This window comes from Oncorhynchus clarkii, chromosome 16, assembly GCF_045791955.1.
Source record: "Oncorhynchus clarkii lewisi isolate Uvic-CL-2024 chromosome 16, UVic_Ocla_1.0, whole genome shotgun sequence".
Lineage (NCBI taxonomy): Eukaryota > Metazoa > Chordata > Actinopteri > Salmoniformes > Salmonidae > Oncorhynchus > Oncorhynchus clarkii.
In genome coordinates this window covers 69,619,937-69,635,438 of record NC_092162.1, presented here as the reverse complement: position 1 = coordinate 69,635,438, position 15,502 = coordinate 69,619,937, and the positions used below count along the sequence as shown (strand labels likewise).

The 15,502-nt window shown below is 40.7% G+C and overlaps 14 non-coding genes across 14 annotated transcripts; all 14 read right to left on the bottom strand.

The window, feature by feature from the left end:
* Positions 1 to 477: 477 nt before the first annotated feature.
* trnat-cgu (transfer RNA threonine (anticodon CGU)) lies at positions 478 to 551 on the bottom strand. Its single transcript has one exon. It is a non-coding gene; the product is annotated as a tRNA-Thr (tRNA).
* Positions 552 to 1,433: 882 nt separating this feature from the next.
* trnat-agu (transfer RNA threonine (anticodon AGU)) lies at positions 1,434 to 1,507 on the bottom strand. The gene has a single exon. It is a non-coding gene; the product is annotated as a tRNA-Thr (tRNA).
* Positions 1,508 to 2,522: 1,015 nt separating this feature from the next.
* On the bottom strand, positions 2,523 to 2,596 carry trnat-agu (transfer RNA threonine (anticodon AGU)). Its single transcript has one exon. It is a non-coding gene; the product is annotated as a tRNA-Thr (tRNA).
* Positions 2,597 to 3,605: 1,009 nt separating this feature from the next.
* Positions 3,606 to 3,679, bottom strand: trnat-agu (transfer RNA threonine (anticodon AGU)). Its single transcript has one exon. It is a non-coding gene; the product is annotated as a tRNA-Thr (tRNA).
* A 1,016-nt stretch (positions 3,680 to 4,695) lies between these two features.
* On the bottom strand, positions 4,696 to 4,769 carry trnat-agu (transfer RNA threonine (anticodon AGU)). The gene has a single exon. It is a non-coding gene; the product is annotated as a tRNA-Thr (tRNA).
* A 998-nt stretch (positions 4,770 to 5,767) lies between these two features.
* On the bottom strand, positions 5,768 to 5,841 carry trnat-agu (transfer RNA threonine (anticodon AGU)). The gene has a single exon. It is a non-coding gene; the product is annotated as a tRNA-Thr (tRNA).
* Positions 5,842 to 6,838: 997 nt separating this feature from the next.
* On the bottom strand, positions 6,839 to 6,912 carry trnat-agu (transfer RNA threonine (anticodon AGU)). The gene has a single exon. It is a non-coding gene; the product is annotated as a tRNA-Thr (tRNA).
* A 992-nt stretch (positions 6,913 to 7,904) lies between these two features.
* On the bottom strand, positions 7,905 to 7,978 carry trnat-ggu (transfer RNA threonine (anticodon GGU)). The gene has a single exon. It is a non-coding gene; the product is annotated as a tRNA-Thr (tRNA).
* A 1,009-nt stretch (positions 7,979 to 8,987) lies between these two features.
* Positions 8,988 to 9,061, bottom strand: trnat-agu (transfer RNA threonine (anticodon AGU)). Its single transcript has one exon. It is a non-coding gene; the product is annotated as a tRNA-Thr (tRNA).
* A 1,016-nt stretch (positions 9,062 to 10,077) lies between these two features.
* Positions 10,078 to 10,151, bottom strand: trnat-agu (transfer RNA threonine (anticodon AGU)). The gene has a single exon. It is a non-coding gene; the product is annotated as a tRNA-Thr (tRNA).
* A 998-nt stretch (positions 10,152 to 11,149) lies between these two features.
* On the bottom strand, positions 11,150 to 11,223 carry trnat-agu (transfer RNA threonine (anticodon AGU)). The gene has a single exon. It is a non-coding gene; the product is annotated as a tRNA-Thr (tRNA).
* Positions 11,224 to 12,220: 997 nt separating this feature from the next.
* On the bottom strand, positions 12,221 to 12,294 carry trnat-agu (transfer RNA threonine (anticodon AGU)). Its single transcript has one exon. It is a non-coding gene; the product is annotated as a tRNA-Thr (tRNA).
* A 992-nt stretch (positions 12,295 to 13,286) lies between these two features.
* On the bottom strand, positions 13,287 to 13,360 carry trnat-ggu (transfer RNA threonine (anticodon GGU)). The gene has a single exon. It is a non-coding gene; the product is annotated as a tRNA-Thr (tRNA).
* Positions 13,361 to 14,724: 1,364 nt separating this feature from the next.
* trnat-cgu (transfer RNA threonine (anticodon CGU)) lies at positions 14,725 to 14,798 on the bottom strand. Its single transcript has one exon. It is a non-coding gene; the product is annotated as a tRNA-Thr (tRNA).
* Positions 14,799 to 15,502: the final 704 nt, after the last annotated feature.

Below are 15,502 nucleotides of genomic sequence, written 5' to 3'. Positions count from 1 at the left end.
TTGAATCAGTTCGTGTAAGTAATTAACCTACGATATGCTGGGGAACTTTGTCAAAAGGCAGAGTTGCTGAGTTTCTTAGCTTTCAGAGTAAGTCTTAACCTGTTCAAAAAACAACCCTTCTGAGATTACATTGCAGTGCCCCGGATTCGAACCGGGGTTGCTGCGGCCACAACGCAGAGTACTAACCACTATACGATCACGGCTGGCTAAAAGAAGTGGCTTTGTAAAGCCTACATAGACTGTGAAATTGATGTGCACAAACTGGCTAAACACTTTTCATATTGGTCTCGATAATGAATAAAGTGAAGAAACAGTTGAGGTTTACACATTCAAAAAGTGCCCTTTTTCCGTGACATTGGAATATCTCAATTGCATCCTCCTCACATCATCTCTAATTCTCTAAACCGATTGGTGAGAAAACCTGAGTGCCCTCCCCTCTGACCTTCTCCACCAATGTGTACAATAAAATGCTTGAAAAGGTACTGCTGAGATTTGAACTCAGGATCTCCTGTTTACGAGACAGGCACTTTAACCAACTAAGCCACAGCACCCATGTAACAGATATATTTTTCAGATGTGAACACCCACACCTATTTGAATCAAACCATTCTCATTAATTTAACCCACATCTCTGTCTAGCAAAATCACATCACAAAAGAGATGTCTTTTACTAATATTGGTCATTCGAAGGACAGTACATTTTTCATTTGGGTCTCGAGATGAATAAACTCAAGAACCTCTGACATGGATTCTTAAACTATGATTTGGGACCCAAAGCAGTTATTAACATGGGTGGGTCGCGAGATATGAGTAAACATTTAGAATCATACACTATTTCTTCATAATGTTGGTCGTTCGAGGACACTGCATTTCTCATTTGGCTCTCGAGCTTAAAAATGGTAAAAACCTCTGAAACAGCAGATTAATCAGTTCTTGTAAGTAATTAACCTACGATATGCTGGGGAACTTTGTCAAAAGGCAGAGTTGCTGAGTTTCTTAGCTTTCAGAGTAAGTCTTAATCTGTTCAAAACACAACCCTTCTGAAAGTACATTGCAGTGACGTGACCCGGATTCAGACCGGGGTTCCTGCGGCCACAACGCAGAGTACTAAACACTATACGATCACAGCGAGCTACCAAAGATTGCTTGTAAAGCCTACTCATGCTCTGACAGAGACCTGTACAAGCTGGCTGAACTCTTCATTTAGCGCTCAAAATGAATCAAATGAAGAACCAGCTGAAGTTGAGACAGTTGGTACGTTGTAATTCTTTGAAAAAGTTCCCTTTTTCTGTGAAATTGGAATATCTCAATTGCATCCTCCTCACATCTTTTCTCCTCTCATCACTCCAAATTCTCAAGACTCATTGGTTGAGAAAAGCAGAACACTCTCCACTCTGACCTTTCCACCAATGTGTTCAATGACATGTTTGAAAAGGCTCTGCTGAGATTCGAACTCAGGATCTCCTGTTTACTAGACAGGCGCTTTAACCAACTAAGCCACAGCGCCTGTAGATGCCAAGTATGTTCCAGGTAAGAACACCGCCACACGTATTTATATCAAACATGTCTCATTCATTTAACCCATATCTCTGTCTTGCAAAATCACGTCACAAAACAGATGTTATTTACTAATATTGGAATCGATATGGACTCCTTCAATTGTCTAGCAACAGGGTTTCTTAAGCTATGTTTTGGGACCCAAAGTGGGCCTGAGTATGTGAGAGGTGGGCAGCGCGATATCAGTAAACATTTTGAGTCACAAGCTATTTCTTCTTAATTTCGGTCATCCGAGGACAGTAAATTTTTCATTTGGGTCTCGAACTGAATAAACTCAAGATACTCTGACCTGGATTCTTAAACTATGGTTTGGGACCCAAAGTGGGAATATCGCGAGATATGAGTAAACATTCAGAATCATACACGATTTCTTCATCATTTTGGTCGTTTCGGGGAAACAACATTTCTCAGTTGGATCTCGAGATTAAAAATGTTAAAACCTAAGAAAAAGCAGATGAATCAGTTAATGTAAGTAATTAACCTACCATGAGATAGAGACTTTGTCAAATGGAAGAGTTATTGAGTTTCTTAGCTCACACAGGAGGTTTCAACTCATTCAAAATACAACCCTTTTGAAATGGCAATTCTTTGCCGTGACCCGGATTCAGACCGGGGTTCCTGCGGCCACAACGCAGAGTACTAAACACTATACGATCACAGCGAGCTACCAAAGATTGCTTGTAAAGCCTACTCATGCTCTGACAGAGACCTGTACAAGCTGGCTGAACTCTTCATTTAGCGCTCGAAATGAATCAACTGAAGAACCAGCTGAAGTTGAGACAGTTGGTACGTTGTAATTCTTTGAAAAAGTTCCCTTTTTCCGTGAAATTGGAATATCTCAATTGCATCCTCCTCACATCTTTTCTCCTCTCATCACTCCAAATTCTCAAGACTCATTGGTTGAGAAAAGCAGAACACTCTCCACTCTGACCTTTCCACCAATGTGTTCAATGACATGTTTGAAAAGGCTCTGCTGAGATACGAACTCAGGATCTCCTGTTTACTAGACAGGCGCTTTAACCAACTAAGCCACAGCACCTGTAGACGCCAAGTATGTTCCAGGTAAGAACACCGCCACACGTATTTATATCAAACATGTCTCATTCATTTAACCCGTATCTCTGTCTTGCAAAATCACGTCACAAAACAGATGTTATTTACTAATATTGGAATCGATATGGACTCCTTCAATTGTCTAGCAACAGGGTTTCTTAAGCTATGTTTTGGGACCCAAAGTGGGCCTGAGTATGTGAGAGGTGGGCAGCGTGATATCAGTAAACATTTTGAGTCACAAGCTATTTCTTCTTAATTTCGGTCATCCGAGGACAGTAAATTTTTCATTTGGGTCTCGAACTGAATAAACTCAAGATACTCTGACCTGGATTCTTAAACTATGGTTTGGGACCCAAAGTGGGAATATCGCGAGATATGAGTTAACATTCAGAATCATACACGATTTCTTCATCATTTTGGTCGTTTCGGGGAAACAACATTTCTCAGTTGGATCTCGAGATTAAAAATGGTAAAAACCTAAGAAAAAGCAGATGAATCAGTTAATGTAAGTAATTAACCTACCATGAGATAGAGACTTTGTCAAATGGAAGAGTTATTGAGTTTCTTAGCTCACACAGGAGGTTTCAACTCATTCAAAATACAACCCTTTTGAAATGGCAATTCTTTGCCGTGACCCGGATTCAGACCGGGGTTCCTGCGGCCACAACGCAGAGTACAAAACACTATAGGATCACAGCGAGCTACCAAAGATTGCTTGTAAAGCCTACTCATGCTCTGACAGAGACCTGTACAAGCTGGCTGAACTCTTCATTTAGCGCTCAAAATGAATCAACTGAAGAACCAGCTGAAGTTGAGACAGTTGGTACGTTGTAATTCTTTGAAAAAGTTCCCTTTTTCTGTGAAATTGGAATATCTCAATTGCATCCTCCTCACATCTTTTCTCCTCTCATCACTCCAAATTCTCAAGACTCATTGGTTGAGAAAAGCAGAACACTCTCCACTCTCCACCAATGTGTTCAATGACATGTTTGAAAAGGCTCTGCTGAGATTCGAACTCAGGATCTCCTGTTTACTAGACAGGCGCTTTAACCAACTAAGCCACAGCGCCTGTAGATGACAAGTATGTTCCAGGTAAGAACACCGCCACACGTATTTATATCAAACATGTCTCATTCATTTAACCCATATCTCTGTCTTGCAAAATCACGTCACAAAACAGATGTTATTTACTAATATTGGAATCGATATGGACTCCTTCAATTGTCTAGCAACAGGGTTTCTTAAGCTATGTTTTGGGACCCAAAGTGGGCCTGAGTATGTGAGAGGTGGGCAGCGCGATATCAGTAAACATTTTGAGTCACAAGCTATTTCTTCTTAATTTCGGTCATCCGAGGACAGTAAATTTTTCATTTGGGTCTCGAACTGAATAAACTCAAGATACTCTGACCTGGATTCTTAAACTATGGTTTGGGACCCAAAGTGGGAATATCGCGAGATATGAGTAAGCATTCAGAATCATACATGATTTCTTCATCATTTTGGTCGTTTCGGGGAAACAACATTTCTCAGTTGGATCTCGAGATTAAAAATGGTAAAAACCTAAGAAAAAGCAGATGAATCAGTTAATGTAAGTAATTAACCTTCCATGAGATAGAGACTTTGTCAAATGGAAGAGTTATTGAGTTTCTTAGCTCACACAGGAGGTTTCAACTCATTCAAAATACAACCCTTTTGAAATGGCAATTCTTTGCCGTGACCCGGATTCAGACCGGGGTTCCTGCGGCCACAACGCAGAGTACTAAACACTATACGATCACAGCGAGCTACCAAAGATTGCTTGTAAAGCCTACTCATGCTCTGACAGAGACCTGTACAAGCTGGCTGAACTCTTCATTTAGCGCTCGAAATGAATCAACTGAAGAACCAGCTGAAGTTGAGACAGTTGGTACGTTGTAATTCTTTGAAAAAGTTCCCTTTTTCTGTGAAATTGGAATATCTCAATTGCATCCTCCTCACATCTTTTCTCCTCTCATCACTCCAAATTCTCAAGACTCATTGGTTGAGAAAAGCAGAACACTCTCCACTCTGACCTTTCCACCAATGTGTTCAATGACATGTTTGAAAAGGCTCTGCTGAGATTCGAACTCAGGATCTCCTGTTTACTAGACAGGCGCTTTAACCAACTAAGCCACAGCGCCTGTAGATGCTAAGTATGTTCCAGGTAAGAACACCGCCACACGTATTTATATCAAACATGTCTCATTCATTTAACCCATATCTCTGTCTTGCAAAATCACGTCACAAAACAGATGTTATTTACTAATATTGGAATCGATATGGACTCCTTCAATTGTCTAGCAACAGGGTTTCTTAAGCTATGTTTTGGGACCCAAAGTGGGCCTGAGTATGTGAGAGGTGGGCAGCGCGATATCAGTAAACATTTTGAGTCACAAGCTATTTCTTCTTAATTTCGGTCATCCGAGGACAGTAAATTTTTCATTTGGGTCTCGAACTGAATAAACTCAAGATACTCTGACCTGGATTCTTAAACTATGGTTTGGGACCAAAAGTGGGAATATCGCGAGATATGAGTAAGCATTCAGAATCATACATGATTTCTTCATCATTTTGGTCGTTTCGGGGAAACAACATTTCTCAGTTGGATCTCGAGATTAAAAATGGTAAAAACCTAAGAAAAAGCAGATGAATCAGTTAATGTAAGTAATTAACCTTCCATGAGATAGAGACTTTGTCAAATGGAAGAGTTATTGAGTTTCTTAGCTCACACAGGAGGTTTCAACTCATTCAAAATACAACCCTTTTGAAATGGCAATTCTTTGCCGTGACCCGGATTCAGACCGGGGTTCCTGCGGCCACAACGCAGAGTACTAAACACTATACGATCACAGCGAGCTACCAAAGATTGCTTGTAAAGCCTACTCATGCTCTGACAGAGACCTGTACAAGCTGGCTGAACTCTTCATTTAAGCGCTCAAAATGAATCAACTGAAGTTGAGACAGTTGGTACGTTGTAATTCTTTGAAAAAGTTCCCTTTTTCCGTGAAATTGGAATATCTCAATTGCATCCTCCTCACATCTTTTCTCCTCTCATCACTCCAAATTCTCAAGACTCATTGGTTGAGAAAAGCAGAACACTCTGACCTTTCCACCAATGTGTTCAATGACATGTTTAAAAAGGCTCTGCTGAGATTCGAACTCAGGATCTCCTGTTTACTAGACAGGCGCTTTAACCAACTAAGCCACAGCGCCTGTAGATGCCAAGCATGTTCCAGGTAAGAACACTATCACACGTATTTATATCAAACATGCCTCATTCATTTAACCCATATCTCTGTCTTGCAAAATCACGTCACAAAACAGATGTTATTTACTAATATTGGAATCGATATGGACTCCTTCAATTGTCTAGCAACAGGGTTTCTTAAGCTATGTTTTGGGACCCAAAGTGGGCCTGAGTATGTGAGAGGTGGGCAGCGCGATATCAGTAAACATTTTGAGTCACAAGCTATTTCTTCTTAATTTCGGTCATCCGAGGACAGTACATTTTTCATTTGGGTCTCGAACTGAATAAACTCAAGATACTCTGACCTGGATTCTTAAACTATGGTTTGGGACCCAAAGTGGGAATATCGCGAGATATGAGTAAACATTCAGAATCATACACGATTTCTTCATCATTTTGGTCGTTTCGGGGAAACAACATTTCTCAGTTGGATCTCGAGATTAAAAATGGTAAAAACCTAAGAAAAAGCAGATGAATCAGTTAATGTAAGTAATTAACCTACCATGAGATGGGGACTTTGTCAAATGGAAGAGTTATTGAGTTTCTTAGCTCACACAGGAGGTTTCAACTCATTCAAAATACAACCCTTTTGAAATGGCAATTCTTTGCCGTGACCCGGATTCAGACCGGGGTACCAGCGGCCACAACGCAGAGTACTAAACACTATACGATCACAGCGAGCTACCAAAGATTGCTTGTAAAGCCTACTCATGCTCTGACAGAGACCTGTACAAGCTGGCTGAACTCTTCATTTAGCGCTCGAAATGAATCAACTGAAGTTGAGACAGTTGGTACGTTGTAATTCTTTGAAAAAGTTCCCTTTTTCCGTGAAATTGGAATATCTCAATTGCATCCTCCTCACATCTTTTCTCCTCTCATCACTCCAAATTCTCAAGACTCATTGGTTGAGAAAAGCAGAACACTCTGACCTTTCCAAAAATGTGTTCAATGACATGTTTGAAAAGGCTCTGCTGAGATTCGAACTCAGGATCTCCTGTTTACTAGACAGGCGCTTTAACCAACTAAGCCACAGCGCCTGTAGATGCCAAGCATGTTCCAGGTAAGAACACTACCACACGTATTTATATCAAACATGCCTCATTCATTTAACCCATATCTCTGTCTTGCAAAATCACGTCACAAAACAGATGTTATTTACTAATATTGGAATCGATATGGACTCCTTCAATTGTCTAGCAACAGGGTTTCTTAAGCTATGTTTTGGGACCCAAAGTGGGCCTGAGTATGTGAGAGGTGGGCAGCGCGATATCAGTAAACATTTTGAGTCACAAGCTATTTCTTCTTAATTTCGGTCATCCGAGGACAGTAAATTTTTCATTTGGGTCTCGAACTGAATAAACTCAAGATACTCTGACCTGGATTCTTAAACTATGGTTTGGGACCCAAAGTGGGAATATCGCAAGATATGAGTAAACATTCAGAATCATACACGATTTCTTCATCATTTTGGTCGTTTCGGGGAAACAACATTTCTCAGTTGGATCTCGAGATTAAAAATGGTAAAAACCTAAGAAAAAGCAGATGAATCAGTTAATGTAAGTATTTAACCTACCATGAGATAGAGACTTTGTCAAATGGAAGAGTTATTGAGTTTCTTAGCTCACACAGGAGGTTTCAACTCATTCAAAATACAACCCTTTTGAAATGGCAATTCTTTGCCGTGACCCGGATTCAGACCGGGGTTCCTGCGGCCACAACGCAGAGTACTAAACACTACACGATCACAGCGAGCTACCAGACAGAGACAGAGACCTGTACAAGCTGGCTGAACTCTTCATTTAGCGCTCGATATGAATCAACTGAAGAACCAGCTGAAGTTGAGACAGTTGGTACGTTGTAATTCTTTGAAAAAGTTCCCTTTTTCCGTGAAATTGGAATATCTCAATTGCATCCTCCTCACATCTTTTCTCCTCTCATCACTCCAAATTCTCAAGAGTCATTGGTTGAGAAAACTAGAACACTCTCCACTCTGACCTTTCCACCAATGTGTTCAATGACATGTTTGAAAAGGCTCTGCTGAGATTCGAACTCAGGATCTCCTGTTTACCAAACAGGCACTTTAACCAACTAAGCCACAGCGCCTGTAGATGCCCAGTATGTTCCAGGTAAGAACACCGCCACACGTATTTATATCAAACATGTCTCATTCATTTAACCCGTATCTCTGTCTTGCAAAATCACGTCACAAAACAGATGTTATTTACTAATATTGGAATCGATATGGACTCCTTCAATTGTCTAGCAACAGGGTTTCTTAAGCTATGTTTTGGGACCCAAAGTGGGCCTGAGTATGTGAGAGGTGGGCAGCGTGATATCAGTAAACATTTTGAGTCACAAGCTATTTCTTCTTAATTTCGGTCATCCGAGGACAGTAAATTTTTCATTTGGGTCTCGAACTGAATAAACTCAAGATACTCTGACCTGGATTCTTAAACTATGGTTTGGGACCCAAAGTGGGAATATCGCGAGATATGAGTTAACATTCAGAATCATACACGATTTCTTCATCATTTTGGTCGTTTCGGGGAAACAACATTTCTCAGTTGGATCTCGAGATTAAAAATGGTAAAAACCTAAGAAAAAGCAGATGAATCAGTTAATGTAAGTAATTAACCTACCATGAGATAGAGACTTTGTCAAATGGAAGAGTTATTGAGTTTCTTAGCTCACACAGGAGGTTTCAACTCATTCAAAATACAACCCTTTTGAAATGGCAATTCTTTGCCGTGACCCGGATTCAGACCGGGGTTCCTGCGGCCACAACGCAGAGTACAAAACACTATAGGATCACAGCGAGCTACCAAAGATTGCTTGTAAAGCCTACTCATGCTCTGACAGAGACCTGTACAAGCTGGCTGAACTCTTCATTTAGCGCTCAAAATGAATCAACTGAAGAACCAGCTGAAGTTGAGACAGTTGGTACGTTGTAATTCTTTGAAAAAGTTCCCTTTTTCTGTGAAATTGGAATATCTCAATTGCATCCTCCTCACATCTTTTCTCCTCTCATCACTCCAAATTCTCAAGACTCATTGGTTGAGAAAAGCAGAACACTCTCCACTCTCCACCAATGTGTTCAATGACATGTTTGAAAAGGCTCTGCTGAGATTCGAACTCAGGATCTCCTGTTTACTAGACAGGCGCTTTAACCAACTAAGCCACAGCGCCTGTAGATGACAAGTATGTTCCAGGTAAGAACACCGCCACACGTATTTATATCAAACATGTCTCATTCATTTAACCCATATCTCTGTCTTGCAAAATCACGTCACAAAACAGATGTTATTTACTAATATTGGAATCGATATGGACTCCTTCAATTGTCTAGCAACAGGGTTTCTTAAGCTATGTTTTGGGACCCAAAGTGGGCCTGAGTATGTGAGAGGTGGGCAGCGCGATATCAGTAAACATTTTGAGTCACAAGCTATTTCTTCTTAATTTCGGTCATCCGAGGACAGTAAATTTTTCATTTGGGTCTCGAACTGAATAAACTCAAGATACTCTGACCTGGATTCTTAAACTATGGTTTGGGACCCAAAGTGGGAATATCGCGAGATATGAGTAAGCATTCAGAATCATACATGATTTCTTCATCATTTTGGTCGTTTCGGGGAAACAACATTTCTCAGTTGGATCTCGAGATTAAAAATGGTAAAAACCTAAGAAAAAGCAGATGAATCAGTTAATGTAAGTAATTAACCTTCCATGAGATAGAGACTTTGTCAAATGGAAGAGTTATTGAGTTTCTTAGCTCACACAGGAGGTTTCAACTCATTCAAAATACAACCCTTTTGAAATGGCAATTCTTTGCCGTGACCCGGATTCAGACCGGGGTTCCTGCGGCCACAACGCAGAGTACTAAACACTATACGATCACAGCGAGCTACCAAAGATTGCTTGTAAAGCCTACTCATGCTCTGACAGAGACCTGTACAAGCTGGCTGAACTCTTCATTTAGCGCTCGAAATGAATCAACTGAAGAACCAGCTGAAGTTGAGACAGTTGGTACGTTGTAATTCTTTGAAAAAGTTCCCTTTTTCTGTGAAATTGGAATATCTCAATTGCATCCTCCTCACATCTTTTCTCCTCTCATCACTCCAAATTCTCAAGACTCATTGGTTGAGAAAAGCAGAACACTCTCCACTCTGACCTTTCCACCAATGTGTTCAATGACATGTTTGAAAAGGCTCTGCTGAGATTCGAACTCAGGATCTCCTGTTTACTAGACAGGCGCTTTAACCAACTAAGCCACAGCGCCTGTAGATGCTAAGTATGTTCCAGGTAAGAACACCGCCACACGTATTTATATCAAACATGTCTCATTCATTTAACCCATATCTCTGTCTTGCAAAATCACGTCACAAAACAGATGTTATTTACTAATATTGGAATCGATATGGACTCCTTCAATTGTCTAGCAACAGGGTTTCTTAAGCTATGTTTTGGGACCCAAAGTGGGCCTGAGTATGTGAGAGGTGGGCAGCGCGATATCAGTAAACATTTTGAGTCACAAGCTATTTCTTCTTAATTTCGGTCATCCGAGGACAGTAAATTTTTCATTTGGGTCTCGAACTGAATAAACTCAAGATACTCTGACCTGGATTCTTAAACTATGGTTTGGGACCAAAAGTGGGAATATCGCGAGATATGAGTAAGCATTCAGAATCATACATGATTTCTTCATCATTTTGGTCGTTTCGGGGAAACAACATTTCTCAGTTGGATCTCGAGATTAAAAATGGTAAAAACCTAAGAAAAAGCAGATGAATCAGTTAATGTAAGTAATTAACCTTCCATGAGATAGAGACTTTGTCAAATGGAAGAGTTATTGAGTTTCTTAGCTCACACAGGAGGTTTCAACTCATTCAAAATACAACCCTTTTGAAATGGCAATTCTTTGCCGTGACCCGGATTCAGACCGGGGTTCCTGCGGCCACAACGCAGAGTACTAAACACTATACGATCACAGCGAGCTACCAAAGATTGCTTGTAAAGCCTACTCATGCTCTGACAGAGACCTGTACAAGCTGGCTGAACTCTTCATTTAAGCGCTCAAAATGAATCAACTGAAGTTGAGACAGTTGGTACGTTGTAATTCTTTGAAAAAGTTCCCTTTTTCCGTGAAATTGGAATATCTCAATTGCATCCTCCTCACATCTTTTCTCCTCTCATCACTCCAAATTCTCAAGACTCATTGGTTGAGAAAAGCAGAACACTCTGACCTTTCCACCAATGTGTTCAATGACATGTTTAAAAAGGCTCTGCTGAGATTCGAACTCAGGATCTCCTGTTTACTAGACAGGCGCTTTAACCAACTAAGCCACAGCGCCTGTAGATGCCAAGCATGTTCCAGGTAAGAACACTATCACACGTATTTATATCAAACATGCCTCATTCATTTAACCCATATCTCTGTCTTGCAAAATCACGTCACAAAACAGATGTTATTTACTAATATTGGAATCGATATGGACTCCTTCAATTGTCTAGCAACAGGGTTTCTTAAGCTATGTTTTGGGACCCAAAGTGGGCCTGAGTATGTGAGAGGTGGGCAGCGCGATATCAGTAAACATTTTGAGTCACAAGCTATTTCTTCTTAATTTCGGTCATCCGAGGACAGTACATTTTTCATTTGGGTCTCGAACTGAATAAACTCAAGATACTCTGACCTGGATTCTTAAACTATGGTTTGGGACCCAAAGTGGGAATATCGCGAGATATGAGTAAACATTCAGAATCATACACGATTTCTTCATCATTTTGGTCGTTTCGGGGAAACAACATTTCTCAGTTGGATCTCGAGATTAAAAATGGTAAAAACCTAAGAAAAAGCAGATGAATCAGTTAATGTAAGTAATTAACCTACCATGAGATGGGGACTTTGTCAAATGGAAGAGTTATTGAGTTTCTTAGCTCACACAGGAGGTTTCAACTCATTCAAAATACAACCCTTTTGAAATGGCAATTCTTTGCCGTGACCCGGATTCAGACCGGGGTACCAGCGGCCACAACGCAGAGTACTAAACACTATACGATCACAGCGAGCTACCAAAGATTGCTTGTAAAGCCTACTCATGCTCTGACAGAGACCTGTACAAGCTGGCTGAACTCTTCATTTAGCGCTCGAAATGAATCAACTGAAGTTGAGACAGTTGGTACGTTGTAATTCTTTGAAAAAGTTCCCTTTTTCCGTGAAATTGGAATATCTCAATTGCATCCTCCTCACATCTTTTCTCCTCTCATCACTCCAAATTCTCAAGACTCATTGGTTGAGAAAAGCAGAACACTCTGACCTTTCCAAAAATGTGTTCAATGACATGTTTGAAAAGGCTCTGCTGAGATTCGAACTCAGGATCTCCTGTTTACTAGACAGGCGCTTTAACCAACTAAGCCACAGCGCCTGTAGATGCCAAGCATGTTCCAGGTAAGAACACTACCACACGTATTTATATCAAACATGCCTCATTCATTTAACCCATATCTCTGTCTTGCAAAATCACGTCACAAAACAGATGTTATTTACTAATATTGGAATCGATATGGACTCCTTCAATTGTCTAGCAACAGGGTTTCTTAAGCTATGTTTTGGGACCCAAAGTGGGCCTGAGTATGTGAGAGGTGGGCAGCGCGATATCAGTAAACATTTTGAGTCACAAGCTATTTCTTCTTAATTTCGGTCATCCGAGGACAGTAAATTTTTCATTTGGGTCTCGAACTGAATAAACTCAAGATACTCTGACCTGGATTCTTAAACTATGGTTTGGGACCCAAAGTGGGAATATCGCAAGATATGAGTAAACATTCAGAATCATACACGATTTCTTCATCATTTTGGTCGTTTCGGGGAAACAACATTTCTCAGTTGGATCTCGAGATTAAAAATGGTAAAAACCTAAGAAAAAGCAGATGAATCAGTTAATGTAAGTATTTAACCTACCATGAGATAGAGACTTTGTCAAATGGAAGAGTTATTGAGTTTCTTAGCTCACACAGGAGGTTTCAACTCATTCAAAATACAACCCTTTTGAAATGGCAATTCTTTGCCGTGACCCGGATTCAGACCGGGGTTCCTGCGGCCACAACGCAGAGTACTAAACACTACACGATCACAGCGAGCTACCAGACAGAGACAGAGACCTGTACAAGCTGGCTGAACTCTTCATTTAGCGCTCGATATGAATCAACTGAAGAACCAGCTGAAGTTGAGACAGTTGGTACGTTGTAATTCTTTGAAAAAGTTCCCTTTTTCCGTGAAATTGGAATATCTCAATTGCATCCTCCTCACATCTTTTCTCCTCTCATCACTCCAAATTCTCAAGAGTCATTGGTTGAGAAAACTAGAACACTCTCCACTCTGACCTTTCCACCAATGTGTTCAATGACATGTTTGAAAAGGCTCTGCTGAGATTCGAACTCAGGATCTCCTGTTTACCAAACAGGCACTTTAACCAACTAAGCCACAGCGCCTGTAGATGCCCAGTATGTTCCAGGTAAGAACACCGCCACACGTATTTATATCAAACATGTCTCATTCATTTAACCCATATCTCTGTCTTGCAAAATCACGTCACAAAACAGATGTTATTTACTAATATTGGAATCGATATGGACTCCTTCAATTGTCTAGCAACAGGGTTTCTTAAGCTATGTTTTGGGACCCAAAGTGGGCCTGAGTATGTGAGAGGTGGGCAGCGCGATATCAGTAAACATTTTGAGTCACAAGCTATTTCTTCTTAATTTCGGTCATCCGAGGACAGTACATTTTTCATTTGGGTCTCGAACTGAATAAATTCAAGATACTCTGACCTGGATTCTTAAACTATGGTTTGGGACCCAAAGTGGGAATATCGCGAGATATGAGTAAACATTCAGAATCATACACTATTCCTTCATAATGTTGGTCGTTCGAGGACACTGCATTTCTCATTTGGCTCTCGAGATTAAAAATGGTAAAAACCTCTGAAACAGCAGATTAATCAGTTCGTGTAAGTAATTAACCTACGATATGCTGGGGAACTTTGTCAAAAGGCAGAGTTGCTGAGTTTCTTAGCTTTCAGAGTAAGTCTTAACCTGTTCAAAAAACAACCCTTCTGAAAGTACATTGCAGTGCCGTGAACCGGGGTTCCTGCGGCCACAACGCAGAGTACTAACCACTATACGATCACGGCTGGCTACAAGAGGTGGCTTTGTAACGGCTACATAGGCTGTGAAAGTGATGTGCACAAACTGGATAAACGCTTTTCATATTGGTCTCGATAATGAATAAAGTGAAGAAACAGTCGAGCTTTACACACTGCATTTCTCATTTGGTTCTCGAGCTTAAAAATGGTAAAAACCTCTAAAACAGCAGATGAATCAGTCGTGTAAATAATTAACCTACGATATGCTGGGGAACTTTGTCAAAAGGCAGAGTTGCTGAGTTTCTTAGCTTTGAGAGTAAGTCTTAACCTGTTCAAAAAATACCCGTTCTGAGATTACATTGCAGTGCCGTGACCCGGATTCGAACCGGGGTTGCTGCGGCCACAACGCAGAGTACTAACCACTATAAGATCACGGCTGGCTACAAGAGGTGGCTTTGTAAAGCCTACATAGGCGGTGAAAGTGATGTGCACAAGCTGGATAAACACTTTTCATATTGGTCTCGATAATGAATAAAGTGAAGAAACAGTCGAGCTTTACACATTCAAAAAGTGCCCATTTTCCGTGACATTGGAATATCTCAATTGCATCCTCCTCACATCATCTCTAATTCTCTAAACCGATTGGTGAGAAAACCTGAGTGCACTCCCCTCTGACCTTCTCCACCAATGTGTACAATAAAATGCTTGAAAAGGTACTGCTGAGATTTGAACTCAGGATCTCCTGTTTACGAGACAGGCACTTTAACCAACTAAGCCACAGCACCCATGAAAGAGATATATTTTGCAGATGTGAACACCCACACCTATTTGAATCAAACCAGTCTCATTAATTTAACCCACATCTCTGTCTAGCAAAATCACATCACAAAAGAGATGTCTTTTACTAATATTGGTCATTCGAGGACAGTACATTTTTCACTTGGGTCTCGAGATGAATAAACTCAAGAACCTCTGACATGGATTCTTAAACTATGATTTGGGACCCAAAGCAGTTATTAACATGTCATAGGTGGGTCGCGAGATATGAGCAAACATTCAGAATCATACACTATTTCTTCATAATGTTGGTCGTTCAAGGACACTGCATTTCTCATTTGGCACTCGAGCTTAAAAATGGTAAAAACCTCTGAAACAGCAGATGAATCAGTTTGTGTAAGTAATTAACCGGGGAACTTTGTCAAAACCGGGGAACTACTCATTCAAGGGTTTTTCTTTATTTGTACTATTTTCTACATTGTAGAATAATAGTGAAGACATCAAAACTACGAAATAACACATATGGAATCATGTAGCAACCGAAAAAGTGTTGGATGGTTGAGGAGCAGCACTTGGGGATCTTGGAGGGCTGGTGCCCTGGTCGTTGGGAGCTCGGGTAAGTAGCTGATTGGTCACTGGTTCGGGTCCCTGTTTTTGACCTTGTGGGAGATCTGTCGATGTGCCCTTGAGCAGGGCGTTGACCCTGGTTTCT